Raw genomic sequence first — 19,857 nt, forward strand, 5'->3', positions numbered from 1 at the left:
AGGAAACAGCACCAACCAAGTTGAACATACACAGGGTTTATAGGGATTCTTGGGGGCAGAGGGAAGTTTTTCCAGGATAGGGATTGGTCGATTTCAATGCTGACCTCTGATTGGCTAGAGCTCTGCTCAGGGATTGGTTAGTTTTCTGCACAGAGTTAGGGTCAGCTTTGGCTCTAGTTTCAGGGCCAAAGTGTGTTTCTTTCTCTGATCCTTTTTAGCCTTTTTGATCCAATTTTAGGGCCAGGGTGCGTTTCTTTCACTGACTCTGATTCCAGGGACAAAGTGTGTTCCTTTGGCACTGGTTTCAGGGTCAGGGTACATTTCTTTGGTTCTGGTTGCAGGGCCAAAGTGTGTTTCTTTGGCTCTGCCCAGGGTGTGTTTCTTTGACTGGTCCCTTTTCCCTACACAGATAGGGGTTAAATTGACAATATTTTGTGCAACCAGCTTCAGAATAGCTCTCTGCTCTCCATTCTCTGGGAGCTGAACTGTAGCAACTTCGCCGGAGAAACTTCCTGCCGAGCAAAACTGCTACACTGGGCGAACATTCCCAGCTGGAAGACCCTGTCCTGCAGGAGCTGAGCCGATACACTGGGGAAGCCTTTCCCTGAGGCTGGGATGTAAGCTGCTAAGCTTACTGCAACCCGTGGTGGTCCTTGGCTCTCGAGCTCCAGGATACCTTTCCACCTGAGCTGTGTAACACTCAGTGTTCTGTGACTCCCGAGTGCCAGAACACCTGGCCCATCCCAATTCTACCGAAATGCCTACACAGAGTAGATTGGTTCCTAGCTTAGACTACTTGCCCATATAAAAGTGTAAACAGGATGAGCATGTTACCATGGAGGCAACCTTAGCAACACCCAGCATTGCGATGGTAGAGCCGCGTCGTCAGGAGGAAGAGGAGGGCTCCCTGGATGAGGATGACAGCTAGGTCTCTGGACTAGAGATGCAAAAAAAGACAAAAAGAAACAACTAGAACAGCCATGAGGATGCAGAATCTGCAAGGTACTCTCCAGCACAAGGGTTTAAATGGCAATTGGTGTCTGAACGGAGCTGCCAGCTGAGGCCTAAGCTGGGTGGCCAGACTCATGGGAGGCCCTGGGCGAGCCTGTCAACTGCTAGGGAAGAGGCTTTATCTCAGAAACACCATCTTCAAGTCTCACTTCTTCCAAAACAAAGCATACAAAGTAACTTAAGAAACTTGCATATAAAAGGCTACTGCCCCTAAAGTCCCTCCCACTCCCCAGGCAATAACTGATTATAGGATGCTTTAGCCTGGTTTTACCTGTAAGATGAGAGAAGAATCAGAAAATGAATCTAGGTCCATGGGGGCAGGAGGATGGCTTGTCCACACACCACCCGCTCCTATGTGCCATACTCTTCCCTGTACACAGACATTTACAAACCAGGAAGAAGGGCTGAGAAAAGGCCCCTTAAAAACATTCAGCCTTCAGTGGTATGAAAATGTGGCAAACTATGGCTATTATCTGACACCAGATTTTGGTCTTAGGGCTAAGTCCTCCCAGCAGCTTTCCATGGTAACGAAAGACTAAAATGTTCTGGCAGTTTATGATACAGGGTGGAATAATTTTTTTCCTATAAAAGGCAGATGGGCCTCTGAGAAGATAGTAAGTCTGAAGGCTTCGAGTGTTCAGGTTTCTCCAATGCAGGAGAGATAAGTTCAGCCTGTGTACAGGCCCTAACAGCCATCGGTGTGAGGAAGCAACCCCGGAGGGTCTCATGTTAGCATAGCGACACATCAGAGAGCGAGAGGCAGGCATTTCTCCGTCATCGAGAAGGATGTTACCCGGAGCACACGCTGGCTGAGTGTGTGGGCACAGCTAAGTGTAAGTAAACAGGGCTGAAGGTGACACAGGGACTGAGCTGAGCCCTACATGTCAGCTGCTCCAATGTGAGGGGCTCTCACTGAACGTAGCACCCAAACATGGAGGGCACATGGTAAACACCCATCCTGTAATTGGGTTATCCCGCCAGGGGCTGGCAAGGCACTCCAACTGGCTGGGTAATAAAGATGCCATTCTTGCTTCCAGAAGGTGAACAAAACTCAAGAGTCATCAGATAAAGACTTGGTTCCTGTTGATCAAAGCCGCTGCTAATCCCAACCACCCCTGCTTCAGGCAGGTTCCTCTGGCATGGAGGTGGTTACACCCCTCCCTCAGCTAGCATGCCCCGTCAGTCTTCTCAATACTCTGACTTACAGCAGGTAAGCAAGCAGGGACTCCTGGGAAACGTGGTCTGAAAAGGGCCGGAGGCAGTGGGTCTAACTCCCTCTCTCAGACTGATGTAGGAGCAGGGCCAACACTAGTAGTCCCTTCCTATTCGAATCCTGTGGAAAGGAGAATTGAGGATGGTACAAGAAAGGGAGCATGCATTCACATAACTGTGCTGCCATAATTGCCCAATTTTGTTATTAATTATTTCTGTTAATTTCTTACTGCATCTATCGTGTGTGTGTGTGTGTGTGTGTGTGTGTGTGTGTGTGTACGTGTGAACACCTGCACTTGTGTGAACACACAGGTATATGCATATGTTTGCATGTATACGTGTTGCTTAGAGGACAGAGGTAACTTTGTGCCAGGGTCTCTCATTGATCTACAACTCCCCAGTTAGACTAGGCTGGCCAACCAGCGACCTCCAGAGATCCTCCTGTCTTTGCCTACCCAGAGCTGGGATTACAAGCACATGCCACCACCCTGGCTTTTTATGTGGGTCATAGGGATTGAACTCAGGTCTCCATGTTTGCATGGCAAGCATTTTACCGACTGGGCTATCTCCCCATTTTCTGTGCCTAATCTCTAAATTAAACATTATCACCAGGTATAGTGGTCCATGCCTATAATGCCATCACTCAAGAGGCTGAGGTAGGGGTGTTACAAGTCTGAGGCCTAGTCTGAGCTATAAAGCAAGGTCCTGCCTCTAAAATGAAATGTTACAAAGAGTATTTTTTTAGGGAAAAATCTTGTATGTATGAGTGTGCATAAGGTTCTGTCCTACCCAGGGCTGCAGTGGGTATCTTGGAATGCATCTTTCCCCACCAACTGTCACAGGACTTTCTCCCAGTTTAGTTCTCCAAGTCTGCAAGGAGTGAGGGGACTATAGCAGCAAGAGACCCATCTCGACCTTAGGTAAAGACCCTTAATCTTGCAGAGGATGTCCAAGACAACGCTGATGGAGCTGGGAGTCAGATTTTATTCTTCTCTCTCCCCATCCCATCTCTTATTTGAGACAGGGTTTCTCTGTGTGGCCCTGATTGTTCTGGCATTCGCTCTGTAGACCAGGCTGGCCTCAAACTCAGACATCTGCCTGCCTCTGCTTCCAACGTGCTGGGATTAAAGGTGTGCACCACCATGACCCAGCTGATTTTACATTTTTTAACTTAAAATTTTTATTTTATTATTTTATGTATATAGATATTTTGCCTGCCTGCATGTCTGTGAACCACTTGCATCTTAGAAGTTACCCAAGGAGACTAGGTGAGAGTGTCAGATGCCCTGGAACTTTTATGGTTTTGAGCTGACATGTGTGCTGGGAACAGAACCTGAGTTCTCTAGAAAAGCAGCCAGTGCTCTTAGCTGCTGAGCCAACTCCCTAGCATCTATTTTTTTTAAAGACTGTCTTACAATGGAGCCCAGGCTGACCTGAGACTCACTATCCAGTCCAATCCGGCTGTAAACTCATGATCCTTCACCTGTTGCCTCTCAAGGGCTGGGATTACAGGTGTGAGCCACTAACTACTCTTGACAGAAGGTTTTTATTTTTCTGTCCCTGCACATACAGTGGTTCTCTGTGAAGCCAGGGATTCTTCCCATTTTACTCACTGCTTGCTCCCCATTGCCTAGGAGAGAACTTGTATATAGTGACACTCAGCTGATATTTTATTACTAATGCACCGGTAGCACATTCAGAAACATACCTGCTTCTTTCCAAGTCATCTTTGGTGAGTCACTTAGCCAGCTTAGGACCTTGCACTGGGAGGAGAACCAGTCCCACATACATATCGTGCTAGGGAAGCAATAAAGGAATGGGACTCTTGAGTTAATAAATGAGCATTTCAACATGCTGGATGCTCAGTGTTCAGCACCAGGTATTCATGTGATGGGAGAAAACCTCACTTGATCTCAGCGAACTTTTGTTTCCTTGTCCTTTAAGCAGAAGGACAATTGCTCCATGAACCTCCCCATCTTCCTCTCCAGAAAAAGAAAATTCTAGGGCAGCTTTCTTGGTTTTTGTTTTGTTTTGTTCTGTTTTTCGGTTTTTAGAGACAGGGTTTCTCTGTGGCTTTGGAGTCTGTTCTAGTACTAGCTCTTGTAGATCAGGCTGGTGTCAAACTCACAGAGATCCACCTACCTCTGCCTCCCGAGTGCTGGGATTAAAGGTGTGCGCCACCAACGCCCAGCTAGGGCAGCTTCCTTAACAACACCATGAGCTGGGTTGCAGCCACCAGTAATAGTTATCAGCATCTATGGTCCTGGGTCTCAAGAGAATAAGAAAGGACCGTCTAAGACTAGACTCCTTACTTTGAATCTCTCCTCGGGTGTAAGAGGGAGAACGTCTTCCTGTCACAGAGACAACCCACAGAGGAGGGTACAGATGATGAGAAAGCAGAATGCCACCCAACTGCTCCAGGAGAGGCAGAGACGTTTACACAGCAGGCCAGCTATCCAGCCATGGGTACAGAGTCCAAGGAGCAGTGTGTGATAGAGACCTCAAGTTTCAGTGGTTCTTTCTACTCAAGCCCTGCTGCACTGAGGGACATGTAAGGTCTATAGAATGTGAGCTCTTGGTAACTGCTGAGCTTGCCGGAGAAGACTCTGAGCCTTGGTTTTCCAGTCAGGAAGGCGCTACCTCTGTCAGGTCAGGACAGTCAGTCACTTGGAGCATTCTGGGCTAGGCATGTTCTCCATCCTAGGGGATGATAGGCTAGAAGACTGAAGTACCATCCTTTCTTCCTGGGGGCAGAAATCACATTACTTCATGTGATCACTCAGCCTTGCTTCCGGATGTACCTGAAAAGCATGCCACCCCACACTTCCCGATAAGTTGAGTGTCGTAAGGCTCATCAGTGAGTACCCCAAATAAAGAGAAAACCTACGACCCAAGTGACAACAGCCTGACCATCTGTCCTTCAGTTCTATCCCCAGAACTGATGGGGGAAGTCCTGTACATTTGTTAATAAAGCACTGTTGAGCCAATAGAAATCTAGATAGGTGGGACTAGGAGTCCAGGAGGATTCTGGGAAGGAGAAACACAAGAGAGTTCGAGATGTAACCATCATGGGGTAGGAAGCCCGGAACTATTCTCTGGTAAGAGAACTACTTAGATTAACAATTATGGGGTAATTACTTAAGTCAGAGCTAGCCAGTAAGAAACAAGCAAGGCCAACAGCTTCATAATGAATATAGCCTCCTGTGTGTTTATTTGGGACTGATAGGGCCCTAGAACCAGGCTGGCGGGAAGGCTCCTCTCAAAGCACAGAACCCTTTACTCCCCGAGGCTCTCCTGGGGTACTGAAGAAGGCATCCATCCCCAGACCATCAGGGAAAGGGGCAACTGCCTGTGCAGGTGAGAGAGGAGGTCACCTCTGATGGAAGGAACCCGTCCCCTGGTCCTCCTATGGCTCTGAAACTGGATGGGGCACAGGCAACAAGCTTGCTTAGACACAGAGAAAAGGGCTTTAGGATGGTGCAGCACTGCAGACAGGGTTGTCTAGGATGAAAGATGACATGGGTCATTCTACCGGGGCTGCTCAGGACAGCGGACTTTCACGTCCTACCCTGCTCTGTCCTTTTCTCTGGGCCAGGAGCTTTTGCATTAGGGCAAGTGGATAGCACTTGGGGACACTCCTGAGTCACTATCAAGCATGGTGCGAGGCTATGGAGGAGAGCTCTCGGGGTAGGCGAGAAGGCTGGCCCTGTCTAGGGGCTGCACCAGCCTGAGGTCTGAAAGCTGCTTCCAAGGTCCCCAGCGGCCCCTGTCACCATCTCTGATGAGTCCCCTCATCCCAAACGAGGCTCCAGTGTTCTCACATTCAGGAGCAGAGTGGGGGAGAAGGGAGGTGGCGAAGCGGGGAACACTATTTTTAGTACATTCAATGTGTTAGGCACTAGAGACTTCATGTGAAAATGAGATGGATACTAAGTATCTGTAATATGAATTCAAATATTACATAGTACCTAGTACAGCGGCTGACAAGGACTGGCTGCTGTGTACCCAGTAGCTATTACCATTATTACTACACTGTGTCACTGAATGCTCAACAGCCTTATTTTACAGCAGACAAATATGGCTCCAGAGGCAGGGTTTCAGCTCTAACCCGAATCCAAAGTCACTCTACCGCAAAAACAAGACCGAAGCTGTAGGAAAAAGAAAACAAAGCTATAGATCTTCTCCCTAAACCTCAAAGGCCCACAGAAACCAATTGGTCCCTTGCTCATGGCTGATAAGGGTTTTGAAGTAGATGGCACACCTTTTGTCCTTTCTAAGCAGTAGTAGACTCAAAGCTCACCATGGGAAGACACTGCCCAAATCTTCCTCTCCTCCATCCCACGGCACCACTCTGACACCATCCCAGAGCAGAATGGACTGGCTCCAGACTGGCATGGCTATAGGAGCCTACAGGCCCCACCGGAGAAGAGCCCAGGAGTGCAGATACCCATGCCTCCACACCTCCTGCCTCCACATCTCCTGCCTCCACTCCTCCTGCCTCCACATCTCTTGGCCACTAAACCCCCTAGTGACCTGCACTGAGAGGTCCTGCTCAGGTCTGCTCCTCTCTGACATTCCAACACTTTCCAAAGAACCATTCCCTGTCAAGAAAGCTGTCAAAGAGGCTGGGTATGCAGCCCAACTGGTAGCATGCTTGCCTACGAGGCCCTGAGTTCCACCCACAGCACCACATTGTAAGCCAGAGCCAGAGTGGCTGCAGACACCTGCAATACTCAGTAGAGGCAGGAGATCAGGAGTTCAAGTCCAGCTTATATATTCAGTCTGAAGTCAGTCTGGTCTGCCTGAGACCCTGTCTAAACAAGAACAAAAGAGGGCCAATGAGATACCTCAGCCGATATAGACACTTGCTGCCAAGGCTGATGACCCAAGTTTGATCTCTGGGGACACGGTGGAAAGAGAGAATGGACCCGTCCAAGTCGTCCTCTGACATCCACACGCCGGCCTCGGCACATATGCCTCCATACACACAATCCCCGATACAGATAAGTAAATGTAATTTTAAAAGCTTTTTTTGTTGTTTTGGTTTTTGTTTTTGTTTTTGTAGGAAAAAGGAGAAAGGGGGCAAGAGACTGGTCACACAGTTCCTTCTAGTTCTTGGGGCCTGAGGCAGGAGGAGGATGGAGAGTTCAAGGCTAGCTGGAGCTACACAGACAGTCTCGGCCATCCAAAGCTACACATTGAGACTCTCAAAAACAAAACAGGAACCTGCCACAGCAGGCTGCTGTGTCTGAGTTATCCTGAGCTGGCCCTTCATACAGTTCTCAGGCAGGCTGATCAGAACATACTCCCTCTTTTAGATACACATGGGAAGGAGGTCAGAGGCAGAATGCAGGACTTTGCCAGCGTGATGGTAACATTTAGATGGCAGTGGTTCAGATTCTCATCATTTCCCAATAGCTACACTCAAGAAAGGGCAGGGGCACTGGTCACAGGCTAGCCCTCCATGGCCAGATCCAGGAGTCTGATGCTGTGCACAGTTAGTTCTAGACCTGGGGTGTAGTAGGCCAGTCCTCCCTGAAGGAGAATGCTGCTTTCTGGTTAGGTGTGGTAGTGCATGCCTCTAATCCCACCCCAGCACTCAGCAAGGAGAGGGGGGAGGGGAGGAGTTTAAGGTCACCTGAGAGTCAGCATGAGGACAGTCACCTGGAGAAAGTGTGACCTCAGAGACCCAGACTCCATCCTCCTCCCCAAAGCCGGCAGGTATTTCCAAGTTACAGTAAGCATAAAGTACATCCTGGACGCAGCAAACTAAGCCTGGGCGCACCACTTAAGGACGTTCTCAAACAGGGCCTGAAAGAGGGCAAGCACCATGACTTCCCTGGCATGCCATCTGTTGTGACAGGGAGTGGGAAGTCACCAGGGAAGCACTTGGTAATGGATAGCTAAATGACACCCACTAGGTGACTCAGAATGTGACCTTCCACCAGAAACACATTAGACACACACACAACTATACTGGCAACACTGGGGATACAAAAACATTATGATTGGTGGAAGAGGCTAATAGTTACATAGCTTTTTACAAGAGTTAAAAGACATGTGCCCCAAAACAACTCTATACATTTTAAGGGACATACGTGTACAAAAAGATATCTTAGACCATTAGAATGCTGCCCACAGGCAGAGAAGAGAACAGGAACTGGGGAGAGATTGAGCAGAAAGGGGCCTCAGATGGACTGATGCTAGCAGTGGGCCAGGAATCCACAGGTTAAATAGTCCACCCCAATTCACCTCCAAGGGCCAAAACTATAAACCACACTGTTAAGCATGGTGGATTCCATCTGTAATTCTTAGCACTTGAGAAGCTGAGGCAGGAGGATCACTGTGAGTTTGAGGCCAGGATGGCCTGCAGAATGAGACTACGTCTCGAAAACAGTACCTAGCCAAAAGAAAAAAAATACAACATAATGCCAAAGACATTTCAATTGTGGAATGGCTGTGCTGTCTGGCGATGGCATAACAGGGACAGCAAACCTCATCCGGTCTGTGGGAGGCAGGAAAGAGGTAACCTGAGAGATCCCATGAGTTGATCCATGACTGATGGCCTGCTCCTCAGATTCAGCCTGTGTCAGAGACGTCAGGATACATTAGATGACAACAGGAGCTGTGTGGCATGGGCAGGGAACAGCATGTGGGAAAGGAATGTGTCTTCCTTGCAGCTCTACCTCCACTCCCAGCTCCACCCTATAATAGCACTAATATTAGCAGGACATGAACAGGCAATTCCCTGGGACCCAGAGCTATGGGAAGGTACTCTCTTCCAAATCATTCGGGATACACTGGCTCGGGTCATCTTCATCCTCTTGTAACTAGATAACTCTCTCTCTCTCTCTCTCTCTCTTCTCTCTCCTCTCTCTCTCCCGTCTCTCTCTCTCTCTCTCCTCTCTCTCTCTCCTCTCTCTCTCTCCTGTCTCTCACTCTCTCTCTCTCTCTCTCTCTCTCTCTCTCTCTCTCTCTCTCTCTCTCTCTCTCTCTCTCTCTCTCTCTCTCTCTGTGTGTGTGTGTGTGTGTGTGTGTATGAAGAGGAAAAAGCATAATGCTCTGTTGGTTAAGGAGGTTGAGAGTGGATTTTGGGCGGTAGAGGCAGTGGTTCTCAACCTTCCTAATGCTGCAATTCTTTAATACAGTTCCTCATGTTATGGCGACCCCTAACAATAAAATTATTTCTTTATTACTTCATAACTGTGATTTTCCTATCATGATGAATCGTGGTGTAAGAATCTGATAAGCAGGATATCTGGTATTTGACCCCCAGGTTGAGAACTGCTGATCTAGAAGGTCTGGCATCTGGGAAACGGGCAGCCTGGCTGCCCCTGCCCCCTGGTCATGAGAGATGCCTGGGAAAACAGTCAGCTGGAGTGCTTGCTTCTCATGCCCCAGAACTGAGGCAGGAAGCTGCTGGGCCACACTCAGCGCTCAAGGGCAATGGCATTCAAGCATTCAGTATATACACGTTCTCGGATGACATACATTGCCTTTCCTGGGGCCGCTGTGGTTTTTCCACACATTGGTTCCAAGGGAAGAAAGGAGTTCTTTAACAGCTGGATTGCCTCTGAGGCTATTTTTAGAAACAAATTTCATCAGATTCTGTTGTGTTCTAGGAGAGAAGTAGAGGTTCAGTCTCTCTTGGCTGTGGGAGTATGGGCTTGCATGCTGCCTTATCTACCACAGAGGAGTACCACGGCAGCTGCTGTGTGCCTAGGAAAGACAACAGAGTGACATTGCTGCGTCACGTAGACACTCACTAGAGGATCACACGGTGGTCATCCATTTAGCCCCTTCAGTCCCATGAGTCCCACCTACACATAGACCAAGATATCTCACCACCCTGGCCTTCCTGGATTTCTCAGCCCAACTAGTACCTGGAAGACACTGGCAAAGGAGTGAGGTCAGCTTGCTAAAAAGATGTTATTAAGAAAACAAACAACAACAACAAAACCCCAAGACAAAACTGGGTGTGGTGGCATAGACAAACATTCTGTCAAAGAATATGGATCCATGCCATGAAATAGTCATTGATGTGGGATTAAAAATAGAGGGTTAGTTTATTTAGTGGTGGAAATATTCTAGACATCATTACTCTTAAGGCTATAACATTGATACTGTCCATGATTTTAGCAGAGTTTACAGTGATATTCAATAGCAAAAAAGTGGAGCAGGAGAGATCCCACTCCCTCCCTCCTCCCATCAATGATTGAGGAGGGTGGGAGAGCTGGCCTTGACGTCATAAGGGCATAAGGACAGGAGAGGAGCAGTCCCTGTCTCCCACCAGCTGCAATACTCAGGACCCAAGACTGTGCCCCTCTCCTGGTCAGCACAATAGAGCTGATCCTGTTGGCAGAGGTGTGGGTGAGAACTGCCCCCTTTTCTTATCTGACAGCAAGGGTAGCTGGCCCTGAAGCCATAAGGGTGGGAGAGCAGCAACTGCCCTCCCCACCAGCTGAAACACTCTAGAGGGCAGGTCCTGTACCTCACCTGGGCAGCACTGAAGGCAATTCTGTTGGCAACTCAGTCCTGTAACTGTGAGCATGGGAGAGCTGTCCCCATTACTCATCTGCAATATAGCGGCATGGGCAAAGGATTGATGCCCTTCCCTTCAATGCCCATTAGTGCCCCAGGCTTGTGGGAGAGCTGGCCCTGAGGCCAAAAGAACAGGACAGTTGGGCAAGCCTCTGATCAATGCTGCACTTCGGACAGAGGCTCCTACACCACACCTGGACAACACGGTAGAGCTGCCCATGAAGGTGGGGTGTGGGAGATCTGACACTGAGGTCTTGAAAGCAGGAGAACTGGTCCTGCCTGTTGCTCATCACTGCAAGGGGTGAACTTGCCAGGACAACACAGGAGAGCTCACCCTGGTGGTGAGGACAAGGGAGAGCTGGCAAGCTGAGCAACCCTGCAACTACCCAGGCCCAGAACCAGGCATATGAGTTGACCCAACCCAGCATCCACCCCATCTGTGATCTACGGGAAGGGGCCAGTCCTGCAGACCCAAAGCTGCAGGATCTCCACAACAGAGACACAGCATGATAATCAAGAGGAGTTCCCCTGCAGCCCAGCAGCGATAGTGTTACACAAACCCGAGACCTGGAACAGCAGCAATGACTCTGCAATGAATACTTGCAAGTAAAAATATATGAATAAAAGGGTATAGTCATGGTTGAATGATTTGAAAAATGAATTCCTTACCTGGTTGTTTCTTCTTCTAGTTCAATAATTCTTTTGTTCGAATCCTCCAAACTGCGTGCCAATGTTTGAATCAGTTGCTTCTGGAAAAATTGCATATATTATAATATTATTTATATGATTTTAAACATTTCTGTATCACATCCCCTATCCCCAAAACTCAGTGATCATTATGGAAGAGGAGATGAAAAGATTCTTAAGAGTGCAAGGCAGTTGCTGGACACAGCAGAGCAGTAGCTTCTATAAATTCACAGCAGGTGAGACAGCATACAGAAGACCTGTGCAGGCTCATGGCCAACAGAATTCCAGCAAGGAGATGGAGGTGGCTACAAATACCCACCCCTAGCCAGGAGAGGTTGGCATTGATCCATGGGGGAAGGATGAATGATGTTCTCTAAGGGTAGAATCTTTGCTGGGTTGTCACCCTCCAGTGGATGCTACACATCCAAACGTGTGTGATGGGGAAGTCCTGTGATTATGTCAATAAAGCACTGTTGGCCAATAGGGAAGCAAGATAGGTGGGACTAGGAGTCGAGGAGGACTCTGGGAAGGAGAAACACAGGGAGTCAAGATGTAACCGCCATAGGGTTAAGAAGCCCGGAAGCTTTTCCAGTAAGAGAAACACTTAGATTAACAATTATGGGATAAATACTTAAGTCAGAGCTAGCCAGTAAGAAACAAGCAAGGCCAACAGCTTCATAATTAATACAGCGTCCTGTGTGTTTATTTGGGACTGATGTGGCTCTGGAACCAGGCTGGCGGGAAGGCTTTTCTCTCTACATGTGTGTGCATCACAAGTTGCACATAATGAGTTTAAAGAAGGAATAAAACATGCAGCTGAGTGTTTGGTGAAGTGAAGGCAGGTATGAGATGAGTTGGGGAAGGGTCATATATCATCAAAATATTTTGCAGAAAATTCTCAATGAACTATTTAAAATTAGAAAAAAGACTGTACTATGGGAAATGTGCTTGTCTAAATGATCTAGTCTATATTTTTATAAGAAAACTATTACAAGTCACTAATACTCAAGATTATCACAGAAACACTTAAGTTATAAAGGAAATCCAAATTTTCATTAAATATTTATACCTAAAAAGTATACATTATTTTGATGTTCTGACATGGATGAAAAAGAAAGTTTGACATTAGTTTTTCCACACAGCATTGTTAATAATAGCCAACTACATGAGATCCAAATGTTCACCAATCAGTAATGGGTAAGCCAAGTATGGTAAGTATGAAATAATGAGTTTAGACAATCACAATATTCATCATTAATTACTTCCAGTGGGACTTGGTAGCTTATGCTTTTGTTTTAATCCTGGAAGTTGAGAAGTAAAGTAAATCACTGCATGAATTTGATATTAGCTACATAGTCACTTTCACAGAGGCTAGCCTGAGCTCCATAATCCCTGTTTCAAAAACAAACCGTATTCTCAGAGTAAGAAATTACACAAATTCAGAGAAATATTGTAAGACTCAGAGAACCTGAACTACTATTCACAAACAGTTACAGTATGATTATATTATGTGTTTGACCAGGGAGAAAATTCATATATCCTAAATGTGGTTGGGTGCTACTGCTATACACAGGAAAATTTCTTCTCAGTCTTTCAGAAATTAATACAAAATGGACTTAATTAATAGGGCCTACTTGAGTTTTCCAAGTCTTGTTGAGGCTCCTCTGATTCATGCCTTGATTTTGCTAGTAAGTCTAAATTTTCAAGCTAAAGCCTAAAATAAGTATTTCAGAACTATTGTATTTACTGCACACATTTGAAAATACCCAATTAGATTCTGAACAAAAGTGTGAATAATCACAGGAATTCTGAACATTTTTGAAATATAGTGATTTGGAAACTGTCTTTGGGTGGCTGTTTGTCTGTCCAAACTGTAGAGGTACTGTCCCAACCTGCAGGACATTCAACATGGGTCTGGTGGACACCTAGGAGAAAGATGGAGGACAGGGGATACAGGAATGGACGCCAAGACAGGATTCTGATCAAGGCGACAACTTTATTTCATCCCAAAGGGTTTTATATAGGAGAAGTGAGGAAGGGAAGGGGGGAAGGTGTACTTGCAGCTGCAGGAACAAGAGGTCAGTGGGAGAGGTGGTCTCGTGCATTGCCTGGCAACCTAATCTACAGGGCAATAGGTCAGGGGTAGGAACACCTATGTTGCTTGGTAACCTGACAGCAGGGTCTGATCCTACCTATTACAATTTACTATTGCTCAGGCCTATCTCCTGAGGATGTTGTAGTTTTCCAATTAAGCTAGTCTTTAACTGACAGATAAACTGCAGGCCTGTTTCTTGGAATTTGCTTTATGTCAGAATAGGTGGCAGGGTGGTCTTAGTGTCATGTCTTCTCTATGAGTATGTGATACAGCCTAGCTGACTGATGGCTGGAGGTCCCGGACATCTCCCCCTTTCTGGTTCAACAAAAATCAGGTGCAGCCAGAGTGTAAGTTACCCAAAAAACCACAAGGATGATGGAACCTGTCTTAGGATCGATCTGAGAGGCTTCACCCCTTACCTGTCATCGGATTACTTTGCCAGCCTTCAAAGCTCCTGTCTTGGGGGTGGGGGAAGCATCAGAAGGGAGCCCGTCCATGGTCAGCCATCAATAGTGGTGGTTATTTTGTGGGTAAAGGGGCCTTCCAAGGCCCCTGGCTGGGGCTGCAGGGAGGGGGGCACAAGCAGATTACATGCCCCAGGGGAGTTTGTCTCCTGTTATGTGGAGACTGGGAACATTAGGCGAAGTTTGCCTTCCTCCTTGCCATTACTTTCATCAGCTTTCTGATAAGGACCACTCTCCTTCGTGGCCAGCCTCTGATAGTAGATCTGGATAGGCCTTGAGACATGATTATCTATTTGTTGTTTAATAAAGTCTGTCAGATGCCTAAGGACCCATGGGCTAAAAGAAATAAGCAATATAAAGCCTAAAGGGGGGGGGCCAAAATGTTGGGTAATAAGGTAGATAGCCAGGGAGAAGTAAAAAACCAATTATTATACCAACTCTCCTGTTGCTCCCTCTCTCTTTCTTTTCTCTAGACCCTCTCTGTTTTTCTTTATACTATCTTTGACTCTCCCTGTTTTGTTAACATAGAAACAGCATTCTTCTTTAAGGGCTGCACAGATTCCTCCTTGTTAGAGAGCACAAGGAATGAAATCCTAGTGCCTGCTCCTGTGGCTCCCAGCCCCAAAAGCACATCTTGTTTAGAATAATAGTTAAGGTGGGGAACTAATTTAACTAAAATGTAAAACATAGGGGCAGAATTTAGGAGGTGTGAGTAGATGGAGGTGATAAGGCCATCCTGACAGGCCCACCGTTCTCAGGGATCAGATAAGCGGAGGAGTTAGTATCCAGGAAGAGAGTGAGGTTGCAGAGGTGAGGATGGGTTGAGGGAATTTGGAAACTGGGCAGGGAAGGGAGCTGTACAGTCAGGAACACTGGTTCAGCATGTTTCACTGGAACTGGTTTGGACAGCTTCCCATGGTTTCAGGTCTGGTTTTTTCTTTGCTCCATGCATCACACCAAGTTTTTGGCAGCCACAAAGCTTTTTTTCTTCTCCTGTAAGAAAACACAAACATTCCCTCCACCCCAAATTGGGTCTTTTCCACTGTCTAGTGTATGGATGTTTTATCTGACCAGAGCAAAGTCACTAGAGTTCCATCATGCCAGAATCTGTCTGTAGCAGATTGTTTTGCTGGCATCCACATTTTAAAAATTTAAAATGAAGAGTACATGATTTAATGCATCATATGGAGACAAAGGTGATTTTATAGTCATTTTTGTAGGCAGCATGTGACTAAGGTTCATTGTGGAGTATGTCTGAATAGCTACTCCCACGCCTGCAGAGCCAGTGGCTAAGGCCCGATACTCCAAGTTCCACTAACAGGGGGATGAATTAGATGGCTCTCTTATGTCTAGGAATAGGATAATCTATGGGCTCACTTCCTGGAATAAGCTCCACATCTGGGAGAAGGGTAGCTAACACACATAACCCTGTCCAATTTGTAGGCAACATGGAATAACATTTAAAAACTTACCAGGTGGAGATCAGTGACATTACTATTACTCCCCCTTTTTAGTTTTTAGAAGTTACATTTTTAAGGAGCTATGAGCATGCTCTACAATTCCTTGAGGATTGTAAGGAATACCTGTTGATTAATTTTCTATTGAGTACAAAATAGCTGAATGTCTTAATAGAATCTCCAGACCTATTGTCTGTTCTTTATCACCTTTGGAACTCCCATGCAAACAAAACATCTTAAACAGTGACTTATCGTATGCTTGATAACTTTTTCAGTTTGTGTGGTGGCTATCAAAAAAAACCTGAATACCTATCAACTTCCATGTGTACATATTATAACTTGCTAAATTCTGTAGCATGAATGTATACATTTATTGCCATAAATAATTAGGAAGCAGGCCTCTAGTATTCACTCTTAAATTTGTTACAGATAAATATTGTGGGCACACCTCATTGTTTGACAATTTTGACAAGCAGTCTCTCTAGTTAAACCAAATTGCTTTTGTTATTTTGATGATGAAAATTAATGAGACTGTAAATCTCTCTCCACCAGAGTCAAAGCCACCAACTTTGTTAATTTATTTGTTGACTCGTTTCCCCTAGTCAGTGGGCTGGGAAGGTTTTAATGAGCTCTTATGTTACCCACAAACTATGGCAATTGCATTTTGAATTTGTTTAAATAAAGACAGTACTGAACTGTCTTTATTATTTGGTGCTGTGCATCAACCTTAAAGATTCAAACCAACAACAAGTGCACACCTCCCCTGGGCTTCAACAACCAAAGGAAAGCATGCATTTTAGCTAAACTAAGAGCAGAATAGACACTCTGGTTTAAAAAGGGTTCAATTGCTATCAATGATACAAATTCTCTCATGTAAGGGTCAAACTGGAATACACTCAACCTATTCAGCAAGATGCTTTCATCATGGAACCCTGTAGATGGTCTCCATCTCCTAACAGCTTTGAGTGTTCATACAGTGCCCCATGCCGCATGCAGCTACAAGAAGCAATAGCTAGGCGCTACCCATGGCCCTGCTCCTAAGACAGAGTACTGTCATCGGGCCTTTCCTGTCATGGTAGACTAGAAATGCTCTTTTCTCTATCAAGTTGACCTGTCAGACAGCATCTCTGATGTGAGGAAATGTGATTGACACGGGAAGTGGGTGTCACATCATCACTGCTATGATGAAACTGGCCATGTGCTTCTTAAACTTCTGGAACATATTCAAGGGCATATGAAAGGTTCTGGAGCTATGGTTTACAGAAGGCCCAGAATAAGATCAGCCAAATGAGTCATTCTTATGTGAGTCGATGAGACCAGACTGCTCATAAAAATGCAGACATCAAGGGCTCTGATCCTGAGGTTTCAGCTGTTACAAAATACTCATCTGGGAAGTCTGACTAAGGCATAGACAAACATTCTGCCAAGGAATATGGATCCATGCCATGAAATAGTCACTGATGTGGGATTAAAAATAGAGGGTTAGTTTATTTAGTGGTGGAAATATTCTAGACATCATTACTCTTAAGGCTATGACATTGATATTGTCCATGATTTTAGCAGAGTTTACAGTGATATTCAAGCACCAAAAAAAGTGAGGCAGAAGAGAGAACTCACCCCTTACCCCCACCCATCAATGATTGAGGAGGGTGGGAGAGCTGGCCTTGACGTCATAAGGGCATAAGGACAGGAGAGGAGCAGTCCCTGTCTCCCACCAGCTGCAATACTCAGGACCCAAGACTGTGCCCCTCTCCTGGTCAGCATAATAGAGCTGATCCTGTTGGCAGAGGTGTGGGTGAGAACTGCCCCCTTTTCTTATCTGACAGCAAGGATAGCTGGCCCTGTAGTCATAAGGGTGGGAGAGCAGCAACTGCCCTCCCCACCAGCTGAAACACTCTAGAGGGCAGGTCCTGTACCTCACCTGAGCAGCACTGAAGGCAATTCTGTTGGCAACTCAGTCCTGTAACTGTGAGCATGGGAGAGCTGTCCCCATTACTCATCTGCAATATGGCGGCATGGGCAAAGGATTACCTTCAATGCATGTTGTCAGCCTTGGTGAGGTGACATCATTTTCTGAGGTGTGCACAGTAGACCTACAGGGTTTTGCTGGATCCACTTGCTGGGGAAGGGCCATCTCTAGAAGGATCCTCAGCTTTTTTTTATGGCTTCTTCCATAGCTGCAAGGAGACCATTGCCACCTTCCCCTCTCAAGGCAGGACCAAAGCACTCGGGCCTCAGGATGAGCAACCTCACCACAACATTGCATTCTCTTCTACACTCTCTCTCCTGCAGTCCAAAGAGTAACATAAACAAAATACAAGACTTTCAGGGACCATATATCATAAGCATTTCTCATTTAAAGAAACATGTATATCTTAGAAGTAAACTATAATAGTAAATTCGGCTTTTAAATTGTATGTATTTATGGGGGTGGGGGAGGGGGGTCAGCTCACATACCACATGGAAGCCAGAGATGAGCCTGCAGAAACTATTTTTTCCTTCTACCCTGTGGGTTCCAGGGATAGAAGTCAAGGGGTCAGCCTTGGCAGCAAGTACCTTTATCCACTGAGTCATCTCACTGGCCCATAAATTCAACACTCAACACACATCACAACTTTTATGTATACTGTTGTGGTCTGCATGTTGAATGAGCCTCAGAGACTTCTGTGTCTGGATACTTGTCCCCAACAGACACTTCTGTCTTGGGAGTTTGTGGAGGATGACTGGGACCTGGGACCTAACTAGCTATCATAGGCTGTCAGAGAGGGCCTTGAAGGAAATTCTGCGTTCAGATACCTGCATTCGGCTACCTCCTAGCTCTCACTATTTATTTCCTGGTTGGTGCCATATATGAGGCCGCAATGCTAGCTCCTGTCAACCACAGACGAGGCCGTGCAGTCATCTTTCCTGCAGGGATGGACTGAGTACGCTTCTCCCTCAAGGTGCCTCTACCTACTATTCTGTCATATCAGTGAAAAAGGGATATATATATATATATATATATTACTTTCTTTGATAATAGTTTACAAGTAAAGCCAAATATTACAAACTATTTGTTATGGAAGAAGATATTGCAATCTCAACCCTTAAGAGACAATTGCAAAAAATCTAGAAGGTACATGCAGATTTCAAGTTAATCCATGTAAAAATGTAGTAGAGTTATTGCTGTGGAAAGAAAACTATTAAATAAAATATATAATTTCTTATATTCACTTCCTTTATGAAAAAGCTATAATGTACCCTTATTTTTCATTTTGAAAAATATTAATTTTATTTTCAATTATGCATACACACACACACACACACACACACACACACACACACACACACACACACGAGAGCACAGACGCCCCAAAGGTGATGTCAGTTCTCTTGGAGCTGGAGTTTCAGGCAGTTGTGAGCTGTTCTAAATGGGTGATGGAAACTAAAATTGGGTCCTTTACAGGGGCAGATAAGTGATATAAATCACTGAGTCATCTCTCCAGCCCCAGAACCCTTATTTTCGCAGTTTTTCCAGTCTTCGAGTACTCATGTCCTACCGTTACAGAAGACAGCAAATCTGAGAAAGTCGAGGTATCTCTCTCCTTCAACTGGATTCCACCCAATGTCTGGGTAACCCTTAGACACCAGCATCTGACAGCTCTGCAGCACACAGCCAGCCAGATATCAAACTACCTGCAAATAAATGATAAGCAAGGGGTTATCCCTCACTTGGAAGTAACCTGAGCCTATATTAAGTCTGGTGAGTGAGATTATCCAGAAGTGGTTTAAAAGACACGAATTTCATTTATTTGTGTGTATGCATGTGTATGTGTGAGTGCAGATACTCAGGGATGCCAGAAGAGACCATTGGGTTTCCTAGAGTTGGAGTTATAGGCAGCTGTCAGCTACTTGATGTGGGTGCTCGGAACAGAATTTGAATCCTCTGAAAGAGAAGCAATCACTTTTTTAAATTAATTTTTTATTTATTTTACATATGGACCACAGTTTCCCCCTCCCTCTTCTCTTCTGTTTCCTCCACCTCCCATTTACCCCCCACACTGGGCCATTTCTCTAGCCCTAACAAATGTATCCTTTTTGCAATTCTTTTTAACATCATGATAACTGACACAAATTCTCTCTAGTTAAACTTTAATAATAAGACACACTAAAATATAACAAAGAATAGCCATTATGAGTCAATTCTATAAGAAAGTAACGTCCTTGAATTCCATATCACATAACCCAAGAACTTTGCATACAAAAGCCATAATATCTGACACATCTCTGAATGTCTAATAGCCTCTGACCCAATTAAAAACCGCCTGAGTGGATCCCCCATAACTCAGCTGGTAAAGAGGGAGACTGAAACTATCTGAATGCAGGAACTCCTGTCTGAGATGCAAAGGTA

The 19,857-nt window shown here is 45.7% G+C and overlaps 1 long non-coding RNA gene across 2 annotated transcripts in view; it reads right to left on the reverse strand.

Moving 5' to 3' along the window:
• Positions 1–9,258: 9,258 nt before the first annotated feature.
• Positions 9,259–19,857, reverse strand: part of LOC121135940 — a 63,312-nt gene continuing 52,713 nt past the window's right edge. The window contains exons 6-9 of one of the 2 annotated variants that reach the window (XR_005873055.1): positions 19,007–19,142; positions 13,966–17,753; positions 11,434–11,513; positions 9,259–9,942 (exon numbers count right to left, since the gene is read on the reverse strand). This is a non-coding gene — a long non-coding RNA (uncharacterized LOC121135940). The remainder of the gene's footprint in view (positions 9,943–11,433; positions 11,514–13,965; positions 17,754–19,006; positions 19,143–19,857) is intronic. The other variant, XR_005873056.1, reaches the window with a different exon arrangement.

This window comes from Mesocricetus auratus, unplaced genomic scaffold (assembly GCF_017639785.1).
Source record: "Mesocricetus auratus isolate SY011 unplaced genomic scaffold, BCM_Maur_2.0 Super-Scaffold_100045, whole genome shotgun sequence".
In the NCBI taxonomy this organism is placed as follows: Eukaryota; Metazoa; Chordata; class Mammalia; order Rodentia; family Cricetidae; genus Mesocricetus; species Mesocricetus auratus.